The sequence below is a fragment of the Scyliorhinus canicula genome, chromosome 17 (assembly GCF_902713615.1).
Source record: "Scyliorhinus canicula chromosome 17, sScyCan1.1, whole genome shotgun sequence".
In the NCBI taxonomy this organism is placed as follows: Eukaryota; Metazoa; Chordata; class Chondrichthyes; order Carcharhiniformes; family Scyliorhinidae; genus Scyliorhinus; species Scyliorhinus canicula.
In genome coordinates, this window is record NC_052162.1 from 100244193 (window position 1) to 100257756 (window position 13564).

Genomic DNA, 13564 nt, shown 5'->3' on the forward strand with positions numbered 1-13564 from the left:
TTGGCCCTGATCCCCTACAGGGGATCGGGTGGCGTAGTGGACCTAGGTAGTGTACTCTTTCAGAAGGTCAGTGCAGACACGCTGGCCTGAACGGTATCCTTCTACAATGTGGGGATTCTTAGGATTCTATGGCTTCTAAATCAACAACTTATCATGAGACTTGCGTTATAGATTCCCCAACAAGTGGAGACAATCTCTCAGTGTCTATCCTGTAAAGTGCCTTCACAATTTTATATGTTTCTGTATTTGGATGAAGGCTGTAAGAAGGTCAAGAGCTGATCCGAGCATCATTGAGCCGTGTATTGGTAAAGAAATGTTGCAATGATAGCACTGTTAGTACCTTTTCATCAATTTGCTGATTTTTGAGAATAGACCGACAGATAATTTGTCAGGTTGGATATATCATGATTTTTGTGGACAGGACATGACTGAGCAATTGTTGATAGTTGGCAGTATTGTAGCTGTAATGGAACAACTTGGCTAAGGGCCCTGCTAGTTCTGGAGTTTTCTCTATCACTGTCCGAATGTTGTCAGGGTCCTTAGTCTTTGCAGCAAGCAGTGCTTTCAGCTGTTTCTTAATGTCACATGGAGTTGGCTGAAGACTGGCATGTGTGATGCTGGAGACCTCTGGAGGAGACCGAGACGGATCATTAATTTGGCACTTCTGGCTGAAGATTGTTGCAAATGCCTCAGCGTTGTCTTTTACACTGATATGCTGGGATTCTCTGCTGTATTAACTACATTGCACAAACACATTAACCACACCAAGAGGATTGGTAACTGAATTAGCTAATAATGAATAAATTAAACTATATAAAATAATATCTGAATGGTTGAGTAACACATCTGGTCATACGGACTGCTCCTATCATCTATCCATGAATTATATAAATTGCATCCTGTCTGGAGATGCACAGCAGTTTAGGTGGATCCCTTAAAGGTACATCACGGTTATAGTGTCACAGCGGTCCACAGCACAGAAAAGGCCCTACCACCCATTGTGTCTGCGCCAGTCAAGAACAACCACCCAATTATTCTAATAATTGACGATGAAGATATTTGTAGAAGCTGCTACTTCAGTTAGTTCTTTAATTCTCCACCACCATTCATGACTGGATGTGGTAGGACTGCAGATCAGTGATTTTATCTATTGGTTGTGGAATTACTTAGCTCTGTCTACTACTTGTTGCTTATGCTCTTTGGCACGCAAGTAGTCCTGTGTTGTACCTTCACCAGGTTGACACATCATTTGTCGGTATGCCTGGTGTTGCTCATCAACAATTTTAGAATAGTTTATTAAGTAGTTTGAATATGATGCATGAGGTGAATGGACAGGAAAGGCATTATGATCTCTGACATGTGAAGGTGGTTTACCAGTCGCGGAGGGCGAACAGATGGATGATTTCTGCAGCTGGGGAGGCAATCTCTTGTCTGTTCTGTTTGCAGCCTCCTTCTCATTTGCCCTACATCTCCTCAAGCAAACCAAGATGTAGGAAGCTCTCTCTCCCAATTGTCCTCCATCTGAAGAAAGTTGGCCAGCGGGATCACTTCAAAAACGTAATTCTTACCTGTCCAAAGTCTTCTTGAGCAAACCAAGTTGTTAGACCTTGCACTGGCACTCCTCAGGAAACTCTTCTATCAGAAGTGTTTTTTCCTTCTCAATACTTTGTTTATATCTTTCAATAATAGATGTCTTATGCCTATGATTTATTCAATTGTCCATTGACAAAGGGACAGATATTTGAGATAATCCCTCCTATTTCTTTAGGACGGCCATTAAATCATCTTGTGGGTCTTTGCTTGCTTTAAAACTGTTTATTTACAAATGGATCATGATCATGAGGTTAGCGCAACCACCCCACCTTCCTCCAGCCCTCACCACCACACACATCCACACACACACAATCCCCCACCACCCTCTGTCAGGATTGGAGATGTCCTGGTCCAGTGACTGTTTTAGAGACAGTCCTTGACTCTGTCCTTGACAGAGAGAACATTCTCCACTATCTTGTGTTTGGCAGCCCAGGAAACTTCTATGGGAGCCTTCATTATAAGAGATAAATATTTCAATAATATTTAATCCATTTCCTACATTTTATAAAGTTATTATACGGTGATGTTGTCACACCCACGCAGTTATATTCATGGATTTATGGGAAACTGTTTTTTTTTATTTTTCCAATTAAGGGCAAATTAGCGTGGCCAATCCACCTACCCTGCACATTGTTGGGTTATGGGGGTGAAACACATGCAGACACAGGGAGAATGTGCAAAATCCACGTGGACAGTGACCCGGGGGCCGGGATCGAACCCAGTCCTCAGCGCCGTGAGGCAGCAGTGCCATCATTATGGGAAATTGTTGTGCTACTTTTAAAAACAAGAATTGAAAATGGACACGCTGCATTGAAACAAATAGAGGTGACAGGTCAGATGACCTCTTTTTGCTTCTGCCAAAGCTCATGGAACTATACAAGGTTGAAAATTAGCCTGCTTGCCTGGTTGCAATATTAAACTGTCACCATCCTTTTGGAATATCCTATTGAGAAGACATCAGAATACAACAGCTCTTTTCTGTGGATTTAATGGATACCATTGAACAACTAACTGCACATGCCTAATTCACAAGGAGTTTCTAGGATCAACCTGAATGGGGGCAGAGTCCCAATGCGAACAAGATTATCAGGGTGTACCCTGGTGCTCAGAGCACCAAGAAACACCCCGCTAACTAGCGCCAATCCAGGTAGATCGGGGTCCTCAACAGGGAACTCCCCTGTTTTCTGCATTGAGGAGCTGCACTTGCTGGAACTCCTCAATGCAATGAGAGATCAGGACACCCCTGCTGCGACCTTTGAACCCAACCCAAGTTCCAACTCACTATAAGGAGGTCCCCGGGCCCCCCACATGCCCCACACACCTGCTCAGGGCATACCCTGGCCCGATTACTGCCGAGCAAAAAATGCCAGCTTGGTACCTTGGCAGTGCCAGTCTGGAACCCTGGCAATGGCCCTGCCAGCTGGTAGTGCCACCTGGGTACTTTGGCAGTGCCAGGCTGGCACTCAAGGGTGCCCAGGTGGCACTAGCCGTACCGGGGCACCACCCTACTCAGAGGAGACTACCACGAGTGCCATTCCATCTGGTCCCCATTTTTGACTAACTGTCTCACTCTAATTTGCCAGAAAGTGATCATGGCCACAATGGCGTGATTCACACTGCGACGTTTTGTGAGATCCCCTAGATCTCGCAAGGTGTGGTGAGCCAGGTAGATCCAGGAAGTGGGATCTCCCGACATCTACTGGTCACATTGAGCCATGCTGCTATTCGGGCGTGCCTCAAGTGGTGGATCCTGCCCCTAAACCTCTTGTTTACAAAATGGAATTCCACAGAAATGGTGGTCGGAGAAATCCATTCTATCACAAGGAAAAATCAATGAATAAAAGTTAAACACTAGCGTGCGTCAATACTCAAGTTGTCAGTAACCATTTGTATGGACAATAGAAATCAAAGGCTGGATTCTCCGATTTTGAGGATATGGCCCCACGCCAGAATGGGAACGGTGGCATTTTACGACAGATAAAATGGCATAAAACGGCCACCGACCCTCCGTTTGGTGGGGGCTAGCAGCAAGGCAGCGTAGAACACCCGGCTCTAGCTGTCGATATGACCTGGGGAATTGCCGGGCCCATGGCCGTGCATGCGCATGGTGGCGGCTTGCAGTGGCCGAGCCGTGCAACATGGCGCCAGCCGCTCGCAGACCCGGCCTGCGAAATAGTGCCTCCCCTTTGGCCGGCTCGTGTGCACCGGACCAACCCATAACAGTGCCCCCAGCCCCTGCCAAAGTCCCTCCTGCCCCGGATCAGCCCACCCCCAACTGTGGCAGCACTGGACTGAGTCCGCAGCCGCCACGCTGTGTTCCCGAAGGATAAGACGACACGCGACCAATGCCATCGGGAACCTGGCCGGTCGGGGGTGGACAATCGGAGGGTATGTCCTGAGGCCGTCGATACGGCGCATGCGGCGTACACTCCGAGTATGCCACTTTGGAGCTGAGGAGCATCGCGAAAGCGGCGTCGCCCCCGATTTGGTCGTGAACGGGGATTCTCCGGCCGATCGGCAAACGCAATTTTGGTATCGCCGACCGGAGAACCCCGCCCTACGTACATGATCACCTGCTAGGAACCAGGTTGTGATCTGTAACATTTATCAACAATACAACTTTGAAACCAGCAACAAGTAATCAGTGAGTCAAGTCAGACAGAAGGAGACCAGCAAAGAAGGACCCTGCTGAAAAGTCACCAAAGGGCAGAGAACTGACTCTATCTTTACTCGAAGGTTGATTTGTCTTTCATGTGATTTGGCATCACTGGCCGTACCAGCATTTATTGCTCATCACTACTTGCCCTTGAGAGGTTGGTGGTGAGCTGCCTCCTTGAACTGCTGCACGTGCTGTGCAGGCCGAGCTTCCAGGATTTTCACTCAGCAACAGTGAAAGAATGACCGATATATTTCCAAGTCAGAATGGTGAGTGATTTGGAGGGGAATGTCCAAGTGGTAAAGATTGCGGGTTTTGAAGTGTGTTTACAATGACAATGTTGGTCATTGTGCAGCAGAAAAACAAGACAGGGGTGAGGGGCGGCACGATGGCCCAGTGGTTAGCAGTGCTGCCTCACAGTGCCAGGAACCTGGGTTTGAATCCGATCTTGGATGACGGTCTGTGTGGACTTTGCACGTTCTCTCCGTGTCAGTGTGGTTTCCTCCGGGTGCTCCAGTTTCCTCCCACTGTCCAAAGATGTGCAGGTTAGGTGGATTGGCCACACTAAAGTTTCCCTTAAGTGTCCAAAGGTTAGGTGATGTTATGGGGATGGGGCGGGGGAGTAGGCCTAGGTAGGGCTCCTTTGGAGAGTCGGTGCAGACTCGATGGCCGAATGGCATCCTCTGCACTGTAGGAATTCTATGAGGTCAAAAATATATTTCTCTTATGTTGAGTCCCTCAACAGCAGCCACAGGCATTGTAAGGCAGTTAACGGGCAGCACGGTGGCACAGTGGTTAGCACTGCTTTCTCACAGCGCCAGCGACCTGGGTTTGATTACAGACTTGGGTCACTGTCTCTGTGGAGTTTGCACATTCTCCTCATGTCTGCGTGGGTTTCCTCCCACAGTCCAAAGATGTGCAGGTTAAGTGGATTGGCCATGCTAAATTGCCCTTAGTGTTCAAAAAAGGTTAGGTTAAGGGGTTATTCGGATAGGGCAGGTAAGTGAGCTTGGGCTGAATACTCTTTCAGAGTGTCAGTGCAGACTTAATGGGTTGAATAACCTCCTTCTGCACTGTAGGGATTCTATGATTCTATGTCCTTCAGGCCTCAGCCAGTAAGAGATGAGGAGGTCAGTAAGACTTTGCTTCTAACTCTGCAATTGGATCCTCGACTTTCTGACCCACAGACCACAATCAGTAAGAATAAACAACAACACCTCCTCCACAACAGTCCTCAATCCCAGGGCCCCGCAAGGCTGTGTACTTAGCTCTCTACTATGCACCCTATACACACGTGACTCTGTGACAAAATCTGGCTCCAACTCCATCTACAAGTTTGCTGACGACACGACCACAGTGGATCGGATCTCAAACAACGATGAATCAGAATACTGGCGGGAAATAGAGAACCTAGTGGAGTGGTGCAGCGACAACAATCTATCCCTCAATGCCAGCAAACTAAAGAGCTGGTCATTGACTTCAGGAAGCAAAGTACTGTACACACCCCTGTCAGCATCAACGGGGCTGAGGTGGAGATGGTGAGCAGTTTCAAATTCCTAGGGCTGCACATCACCAAAAATCTGTCCTGGTCCACCCACGTCGATGCTATGACCAAGTAAGCACAACTGTGCCTATACTTCCTCAGGAAACTAAGGAAATGCGGCATGTCCACACTGACTCTCACCAACATTAATGGGTGCACAATAGAAAGCATCCTATCTGGCTGCATCACAGCCTGCTATGGCAACGGCTCGGCCCAAGACCGCAAGAAACTTCAGAGAGTCTTGAACACCGCCCAGTCCATCACACAAACCTGCCTCCCATTCATTGACTCTATCGACACCTCCCGCTGCCTGGGGAAAGAAGCAGCATAATCAAAGACCCCTCCCACCCAGCTTACTCACTCTTTCAACTTCTTCCATCAGGCAGGAGATACAGAAGTCTGAGAACACGCACAAACGGATTCAAAACAGCTTCTTCCCCGCTGTTACCAGGGGCTGGATTCTCCGATTTTGATGCTATGTCCCCCCCCGCCGGTTTTGGGAACGGTGGCGTTTTACGACAGGTAATTTGACATAAAATGGCCACCGATCCTCCATTTGGCTGGGAGCTAGCATCAAGGCAGCGTAGAGCACCCGGCTCTAGCTGCTGATATGGCCCGGAGAACTAACAGGCTGCGTATGTGCACGGCGGCAGCCTGCAGAGGGTGTGCCATGTAACGGCTGCTCGTGGACCTGGCCTGCGATATAGTGCCCCCCTTTGGCCAGCTTGCGTGCCCCGAACCACCACCCAACAGTGACCCCAGCCCCTGATAAAGTCCTCCCTGCCTGCAGATCGGCCCTACCCCGACTGTGGCGGCTCTGGACTGAGTTGCAGTCGCCACGCCGAGTTCCCGACGAATGAGACGACGCAACCGACAGCATCAGGAACTCGGCCGGTCGGGGGCTGAGCATTGGGAGTGGGCCTCAGGCAATGTCCTGAGGCTGTCGGTACAGTGGGGGGGGGTGGGGGGGGGGGGGGGGGAGAGGGGGGATGGGGGGGGAGCAGAGCACTGTGAAAGTGGCACATCCCCAATTTTGTCGTGAATGGGGATTCTCCGGCTGACCGCCAAACGCGATTTTGGCGTCGCCGACTGGAGAATACCGCCCTAGATTCCGAAACAACCCTCTTATGGACTGATCTGATTAATACTACACTCCTGTCTGCTTCACCAGATACCTGTGTCTATGTATTCACCTTGTGTTGCCCTGTTACGTATTTTCTTTTCATGTAAGGAGAGGGACAAGACGGATGTTGAGGCTAGGGATGGATGTTTAAATACTCTAGGTCAAGTTGTCATACGGAAGGGGGAAGTTTTGGGTATTCTAAAAGACATTAAGGTGGACAAGTCCCCAGGACCGGATGGGATCTATCCCAGGTTACTGAGGGATGCGAGGGTTGAAATAGCTGGGGCCTTAACAGACATCTTTGCAGCATCCTTGAGCATGGGTGAGGTCCCAGAGGACTGGAGAATTGCTAATGTTGTCCCTTTGTTTAAGAAGGGTAGCAGGGAAAATCCAGGGAATTATAGACCTGTGAGCTTGACGTCAGTGGTAGGCAAACTGTTGGAGAAGATACTGAGGGATAGGACCTATTCACATCTGGAAGAAAATAGACTTATCAGTGATAGGCAGCACGGTTTTGTGCAGGGAAGGTCATGTCTTACAAACCTAATAGAATTCTTTGAGGAAGTGACAAAGTTAATTGATGAGGGAAGGGCTGCAGATGGCATATACATGGACTTTAGTAAGGCGTTTGATAAGGTTTCCCATGGCAGGTTGATGGAAAAAGTGAAGTCGTATGGGGTTCAGGGTGCACTAGCTAGATGGATAAAGAACTGGCTGGGCAACAGGAGACAGAGAGTAGTGGTGGAAGGGAGTGTCTCAAAATGGAGAATGGTGACTAGTGGTGTTCCACAGGGATCGTGCTCGGACCACTGCTGTTTGTGATCTACATAAATGACCTGGAGGAACGTATAGGTGGTCTGATTAGCAAGTTCGCAGATGATACTAAGATTGGTGGAGTTGCAGATAGTGAGGAGGACTGTCAGAGAATACAACAAAATATAGATAGATTGGAGAGTTGGGCAGAGATATGGCAGATGGAGTTCAATCCAGGCAAATGCGAGGTGATGCGTTTTTTAAGATCAAATTCAAGAGCCGACTATATGGTCAATGGAAGGGTCTTCGGGAAAATTGATGTACAGAGAGATCTGGGAGTTCAGGTCCATTGTACCATGAAGGTTGCAACACAGGTTGATAGAGTGGTCAAGAAGGCATACAGCATGCTTGCCTTCATCGGAAGGGGTATTGAGTACAAGAGTTGGCAGGTCATGTTACAGTTGTATAGGACTTTAGTTCGGCCACATTTGGAATACTGCGTGCAGTTCTGGTCGCCACATTACCAGAAGGATGTGGATGCTTTGGAGAGGGTGCAGAGGAGGTTCACCAGGATGTTGCCTGGTATGGAGGGTGCTAGCTATGAAGAAAGGTTGAGTAGATTAGGATTGTTTTCGTTGGAAAGATGGAGGTTGAGGGGGGACCTGATTGAGGTCTACAAAATTATGAGTGTTATGGACAGGGTGGATAGCAACAAGCTTTTCCCAAGAGTGGGCGTGTCAGTTACAAGGGGTCACGATTTCAAGGTGAGAGGGGGAAAGTTTAATGGAGATGTGCGTGGAAAGTTTTTTACGCAGAGGGTGGTGGGTGCCTGGAACGCTTTACCAATGGAGGTAGTAGAGGCGGGCACGATAGCATCATTTAAGAGGCATCTAGACAGGTATATGAAAGGGCGGGAATATAGGGAAGAGAACATTGGAAAATAGGAGACAGGTTTAGATAAAGGATCTGGATCGGCGCAGGCTTGGAGGGCCGAAGGGCCTGTTCCTGTGCTTTAATTTTCTTTGTTCTTTGTTCTTTGTAAACGATCTGTTTGAGCTGCACGCAGAAAAATACTTTACAATGTACATCGGTACACGTGACATAGAACATAGAACATAGAACATTACAGCGCAGTACGGGCTCTTCGGCCCTCGATGTTGCGCCGACCTGTGAAACCATCTGAAGCCTATCTGACCTACACTATTCCATTTTCATCCATATGTCTATCTAGTGACCACTTAAATGTCCGTAAAGTTGGCGAGTCTACTACTGTTGCAGGCAGGGCGTTCCACACCCCTACTACTCTCTGATTAAAGAAACTGCCTCTGACATCTGTCCTATATCTACCACCCCTCAATTTAAAGCCATGTCCCCTCGTGTTGGTCATCACCATCCGAGGAAAGAGACTCTCACTGTCCACCCTATCTAACCCTCTGACTGTCTAATATGTCTCTATTAAGTCACCTCTCAGCCTTCTCCTCTCTAACGAAAACAACCTCAAGTCCCTGAGCCTTTCCTCGTAAGACCTTCCCTCCATACCAGGCAACATCCTAGTAAATCTCCTCTGAACCCTTTCCAAAGCTTCCACATCCTTCCTATAATGTGGTGACCAGAACTGCACGCAGTACTCCAGGTGCGGCCGCACCAGAGTTATGTACAGCTGCAGCATGGCCTTGTGGCTCCGAAACTCAATCCCCCTACTGATAAAGGCTAGCACACCATATGCCTTCTTAACAGCCCTATTAACCTGGGTGGCAACTTTCAGGGATTTATGTACCTGGATGCCGAGATCTCTCTGTTCATCTACACTACCAAGAATCTTGCCATTAGCCCAGTACTCTGAATTCCTGTTACTCCTTCCAAAGTGAACCATCTCACACTTTTCCGCATTAAACTCCATCTGCCACCTCTCAGCCCAGCTCTGCAGCTTATCTACGTCCCTCTGTAACCGATAACATCCTTCAGCACTATCCACAACTCCACTGACCTTCGTGTCATCTGCAAATTTACTAACCCATCCTTCTACACCCTCTTCCAGGTCATTTATAAAATTGACAAACAGCAGTGGCCCCAAAACAGATCCTTGCGGTACACCACTAGTAACTGAACTAGTAACCACTCGTGACAATAAACAAATCCAAATTCATCCAAGTAGATGGTGCTACCAAGTCACTCTTTGTGATGAACTTTGAAGTCCTCCTCCCAGAGTACATCCTGTGTCTTTGGTAACCTCAGTGTTTCTTGCAAGAGCTGTTCAACATGGCGGAGCACTGATTCATCAGCCGAGAGGAGGCATTGGGAGGTAACCAAAAGAATGTTTCCTTGATCATGTTTGATCTGGTGTCATGAGGATCCATGGACTCAAAAGGAATGTTGAGGACTCCCATGTCCTTCTAACTGTATACCACTGTGTCAACAGCAATGGTGGATCTGTCCTGCTGGTTGGCCAGGACATACCTGGATGGTGATGATGGTGTCTGGAACATTGTCTGTAAGCTATAATTCCATGAGTATGACTAAGTTCCTTGCATAGCGTAAGGGACAACTCTCCTAGTTGATCCACACATTCCCAAATGTTAGTAAGAAGGACTTTTCGGGGTTGACATTTCTAGGTGTGGCATTGCTGTTTCTGGTGCCTAGTCAATGCCAGCCAGTCTGTCTTTTTTAAATTCTTGTTTGAAGTTTCTGAATTGCTTTGGTATAACTGAATGGATTGCTGGGCAATTTCAGAGGGCGGTTCAGAGTCAATCACATTGATGTGGGCACGGAGTCATATGTAGGTTGGACCAGGTAAATTTGCAAGTTTTCCTTCTCCATGAGACATCAATCAACCAGATGTGTTTTGTTTGGGCAAACTGGTAGTTTTCAAGGTCATCGTTTCATCAGTACTCGCTATTTATACCAGATTTATTTAATTAACTGCATTTAAATTCTGCAGTTGTCACAGTGGGATTTGAACTCATGCCTCTGAATGTAGTCTTTAGATTATTAATCCAGCAACATGACCGCTATGCAACTGTTCACAATAACATTAAGGTCAGCAGTCCCCTCTCGTGGTTTGAAGCATTTGGTCTCCTCATCTGGCGGCAGTAAAGAGCCAGCAACTATTTCACTAGACTAACTAATGGCTTTTTTAGAAACTGTGGTGATGGGGGCAAGGCACACAGGACAAGAGACCACCTTTGTTTATTTTGAAACTGTTACAATTATGGGCACGGGGGCACAGTGGTTAGCACTGCTGCCGCACAGCACCAGGGATCCGGGTTCGATTCCAGCCTCGGGTGACTGTCTTTGTGGAGTCTGTACGTTCTCCCCGTGTCTGTCTGGGTTTCCTCCAGGTGTTCCAGTTTCCTCTCACAGTCCAAAGATGTGCAGGTGAGGTGGATTGGCCATGATAAGTAGCCCCGAATGTCCAAAGGTTAGGTGGGGTTACGGGGAAATGGCAGGGGATTGGGTTCAGGTACGGTGGTCTTTCGCAGGGTTGGTGCGGACCCGATGGGCCGAATCGCCTCCTTTTGCACTGTCGGGGTTCTATGGTTCTATGAATTGAGATGTCATGGCTGGAATCAGGATTTAAGAGCAATGATTTCAGTATGAAGCCTGAAGTAATTTGCCGACTCTCTACATCTTTTTTAATGAGAGGATTGAATATTATACATCTCAAAACAAAGACTCATAGGATCAAACCGCATTGGAGAAGCCCATTCTGCCCATCCTGCCTGTGATGGCTGTCTGAGCGAACGATCCAATCAGTTCCATTCTCCTGCTGACCTGAAACATTGGGCGGGATTTACCGGCTGTTCAGGCCGGTGTGAAATTCCGGTCCCACGCCGGAGTGCGGGTTTGCTGGTGATGAGACTTGTAGTCAATGGGAAACCCCGTTGACAATGACGGGACTGATATGTCCCTGTGCAAGCTGCTGTAAACCACACGGTTGGGTGGTCGGAGAGTCCCATCCTCTAACTTTTTCTTTCCACAGATGCTGCCTTGCATGTTTTTCCAGCATTTTCTGTGTTTATCTCAAATGTCAAACTTGGGCAGAGTTTGCTGTTGTATCAGGCCCACCACCCTGTGTTTTATTTGCATAACTCTAACGTTTTCCTCTGTGCTACTCTATTCACTGTGACCCCTTATCCGGGTCTTGGCTGAGATCCAGGCAAGGGACTTCAAAGCTACTATAAATGTAATGTCATTCCTACTAGGATGATTGTAAGGAAACATATTTTCAATGTAAAGTGTTCAGTCCCTTATGTGTTTCATACCCTTGGCTTTCAACAATCTCCTTCCTTTGAAGAATTCCACTTAACGAGCGAAAACTACCCTAGAGCCCAGATGACAGCCATTCATTCAAAGAAGAAATGAATGATAAGTAATGACTGATATCAGATAACAAGGTCATGTCTCACTGTAGCACTCAACTATGTCTGTTTCACACACTAATCAGAAGTTTACTCTCATACTGACTTTCTCTGACACTGAAGGATGAGGTTAAATTATCAGTGACGCAGGCGAGAGGTCAAAGGAATGAACTGGAGAATGCCAAGGCATGGGAGCACAGAGCAGCAAGTTAGCTTACTCTGGTTGTGTGGCACTTTCATCTCATCAGCTGAGTGGGATTCTAGGCGAGTGAGGCTCCATATCCTTTGACACAAGCCCTGAGGTACTTTTCAGAAATTGTTAAAAAAAATAAAAAATTTTAACTGCCCAATTTTTTTTTTTACATTTAAGGGGCAATTTAGCATGGCCAATCCACATACCCTGCACATGTTTGTGATGTGGGGGTGAAACCTGTTTTGTTTGCTCTTGATGTAGCATAAGCTGCTTCCTTGATCTGCACTCTGACAAAGGAAGGTTCAGACTTGGAGATAGCTTTAACACATTTATTAAACTGTTAACAGTTCTCCTACTTGGATTCGACTCTCCTGTTAATCCTGCTATAGCTACTCAGACTGACGAACCAGTCTGCTACAATCCATGTGGTGGGTGTGATGTGTTTCAAATCAAACCTGTGTACTCACTGAGAGTCTACACTGGAAAGAGGAAGATCATGTGTGCTGTGTCCTTTTTATATGGGTTGGTGTAATGCCCCCCTGTGGTAGTGTCACGTCTGTGTGTATCGTGAATGCCCATTGGTCGTGTCCTATCTTACTGACCTATTGGTTGAATGTCTGTGTGTCATGTCTCTGGTGCTCCCTCAAGTGTCTATCTAGTCTACGTGTATTTACATTAACCCCTTGTGCATTTACAGTGATGCATATCACCACAAAACCCAGGCAGACACGAGGAGAATGTGCAAACTCTCCTCATGTGACCGGGGACCAGGATCGAACCTGGGTCCTCAGCGTGGGGGGTAGATCCCTGCCTGATGGCTCCGTCGTGCTAACCACTGCGCCATTGTGCCGTCCCAGAAATGTACTGTTGTGGAGCAGATAATTATACAAAATAATCTCAGGAATTCCAGGTATAGAACCATTGTTTATTTGCAAATACATTGGGAGAGCACTATCTCAGAGAATGTCTCTGAAGCAGGACCCTACCTAACTGAGTAGGCCCATTGGGCATTTATACATTGAGAAGCATATAGGCAGTAGTGCTTAAGTTCCAACATTGCCTGATTTAGGTTTACATTAAACAAATACTTCTGTTTGCAGATTTTCATAAGGCAGGGTGTCTGCTACTCCAAGCTGTGGTAGTCACCACTGATATATATACTGTATATATGGGTTTTATGGTAAGGCCCCTGTACTACAGGTACGGGGGTAGATCCCTGCATGACGGCTCCGTCTTGCTACCAGGCTTGGCCTTGTACTGCGAAGTCAGGTCTTTGAGGAGTACAGCCATCACCAGGCATCCGAGCTACGGATATGGGCCCTGAAGACATCTGAGGATTACAAAT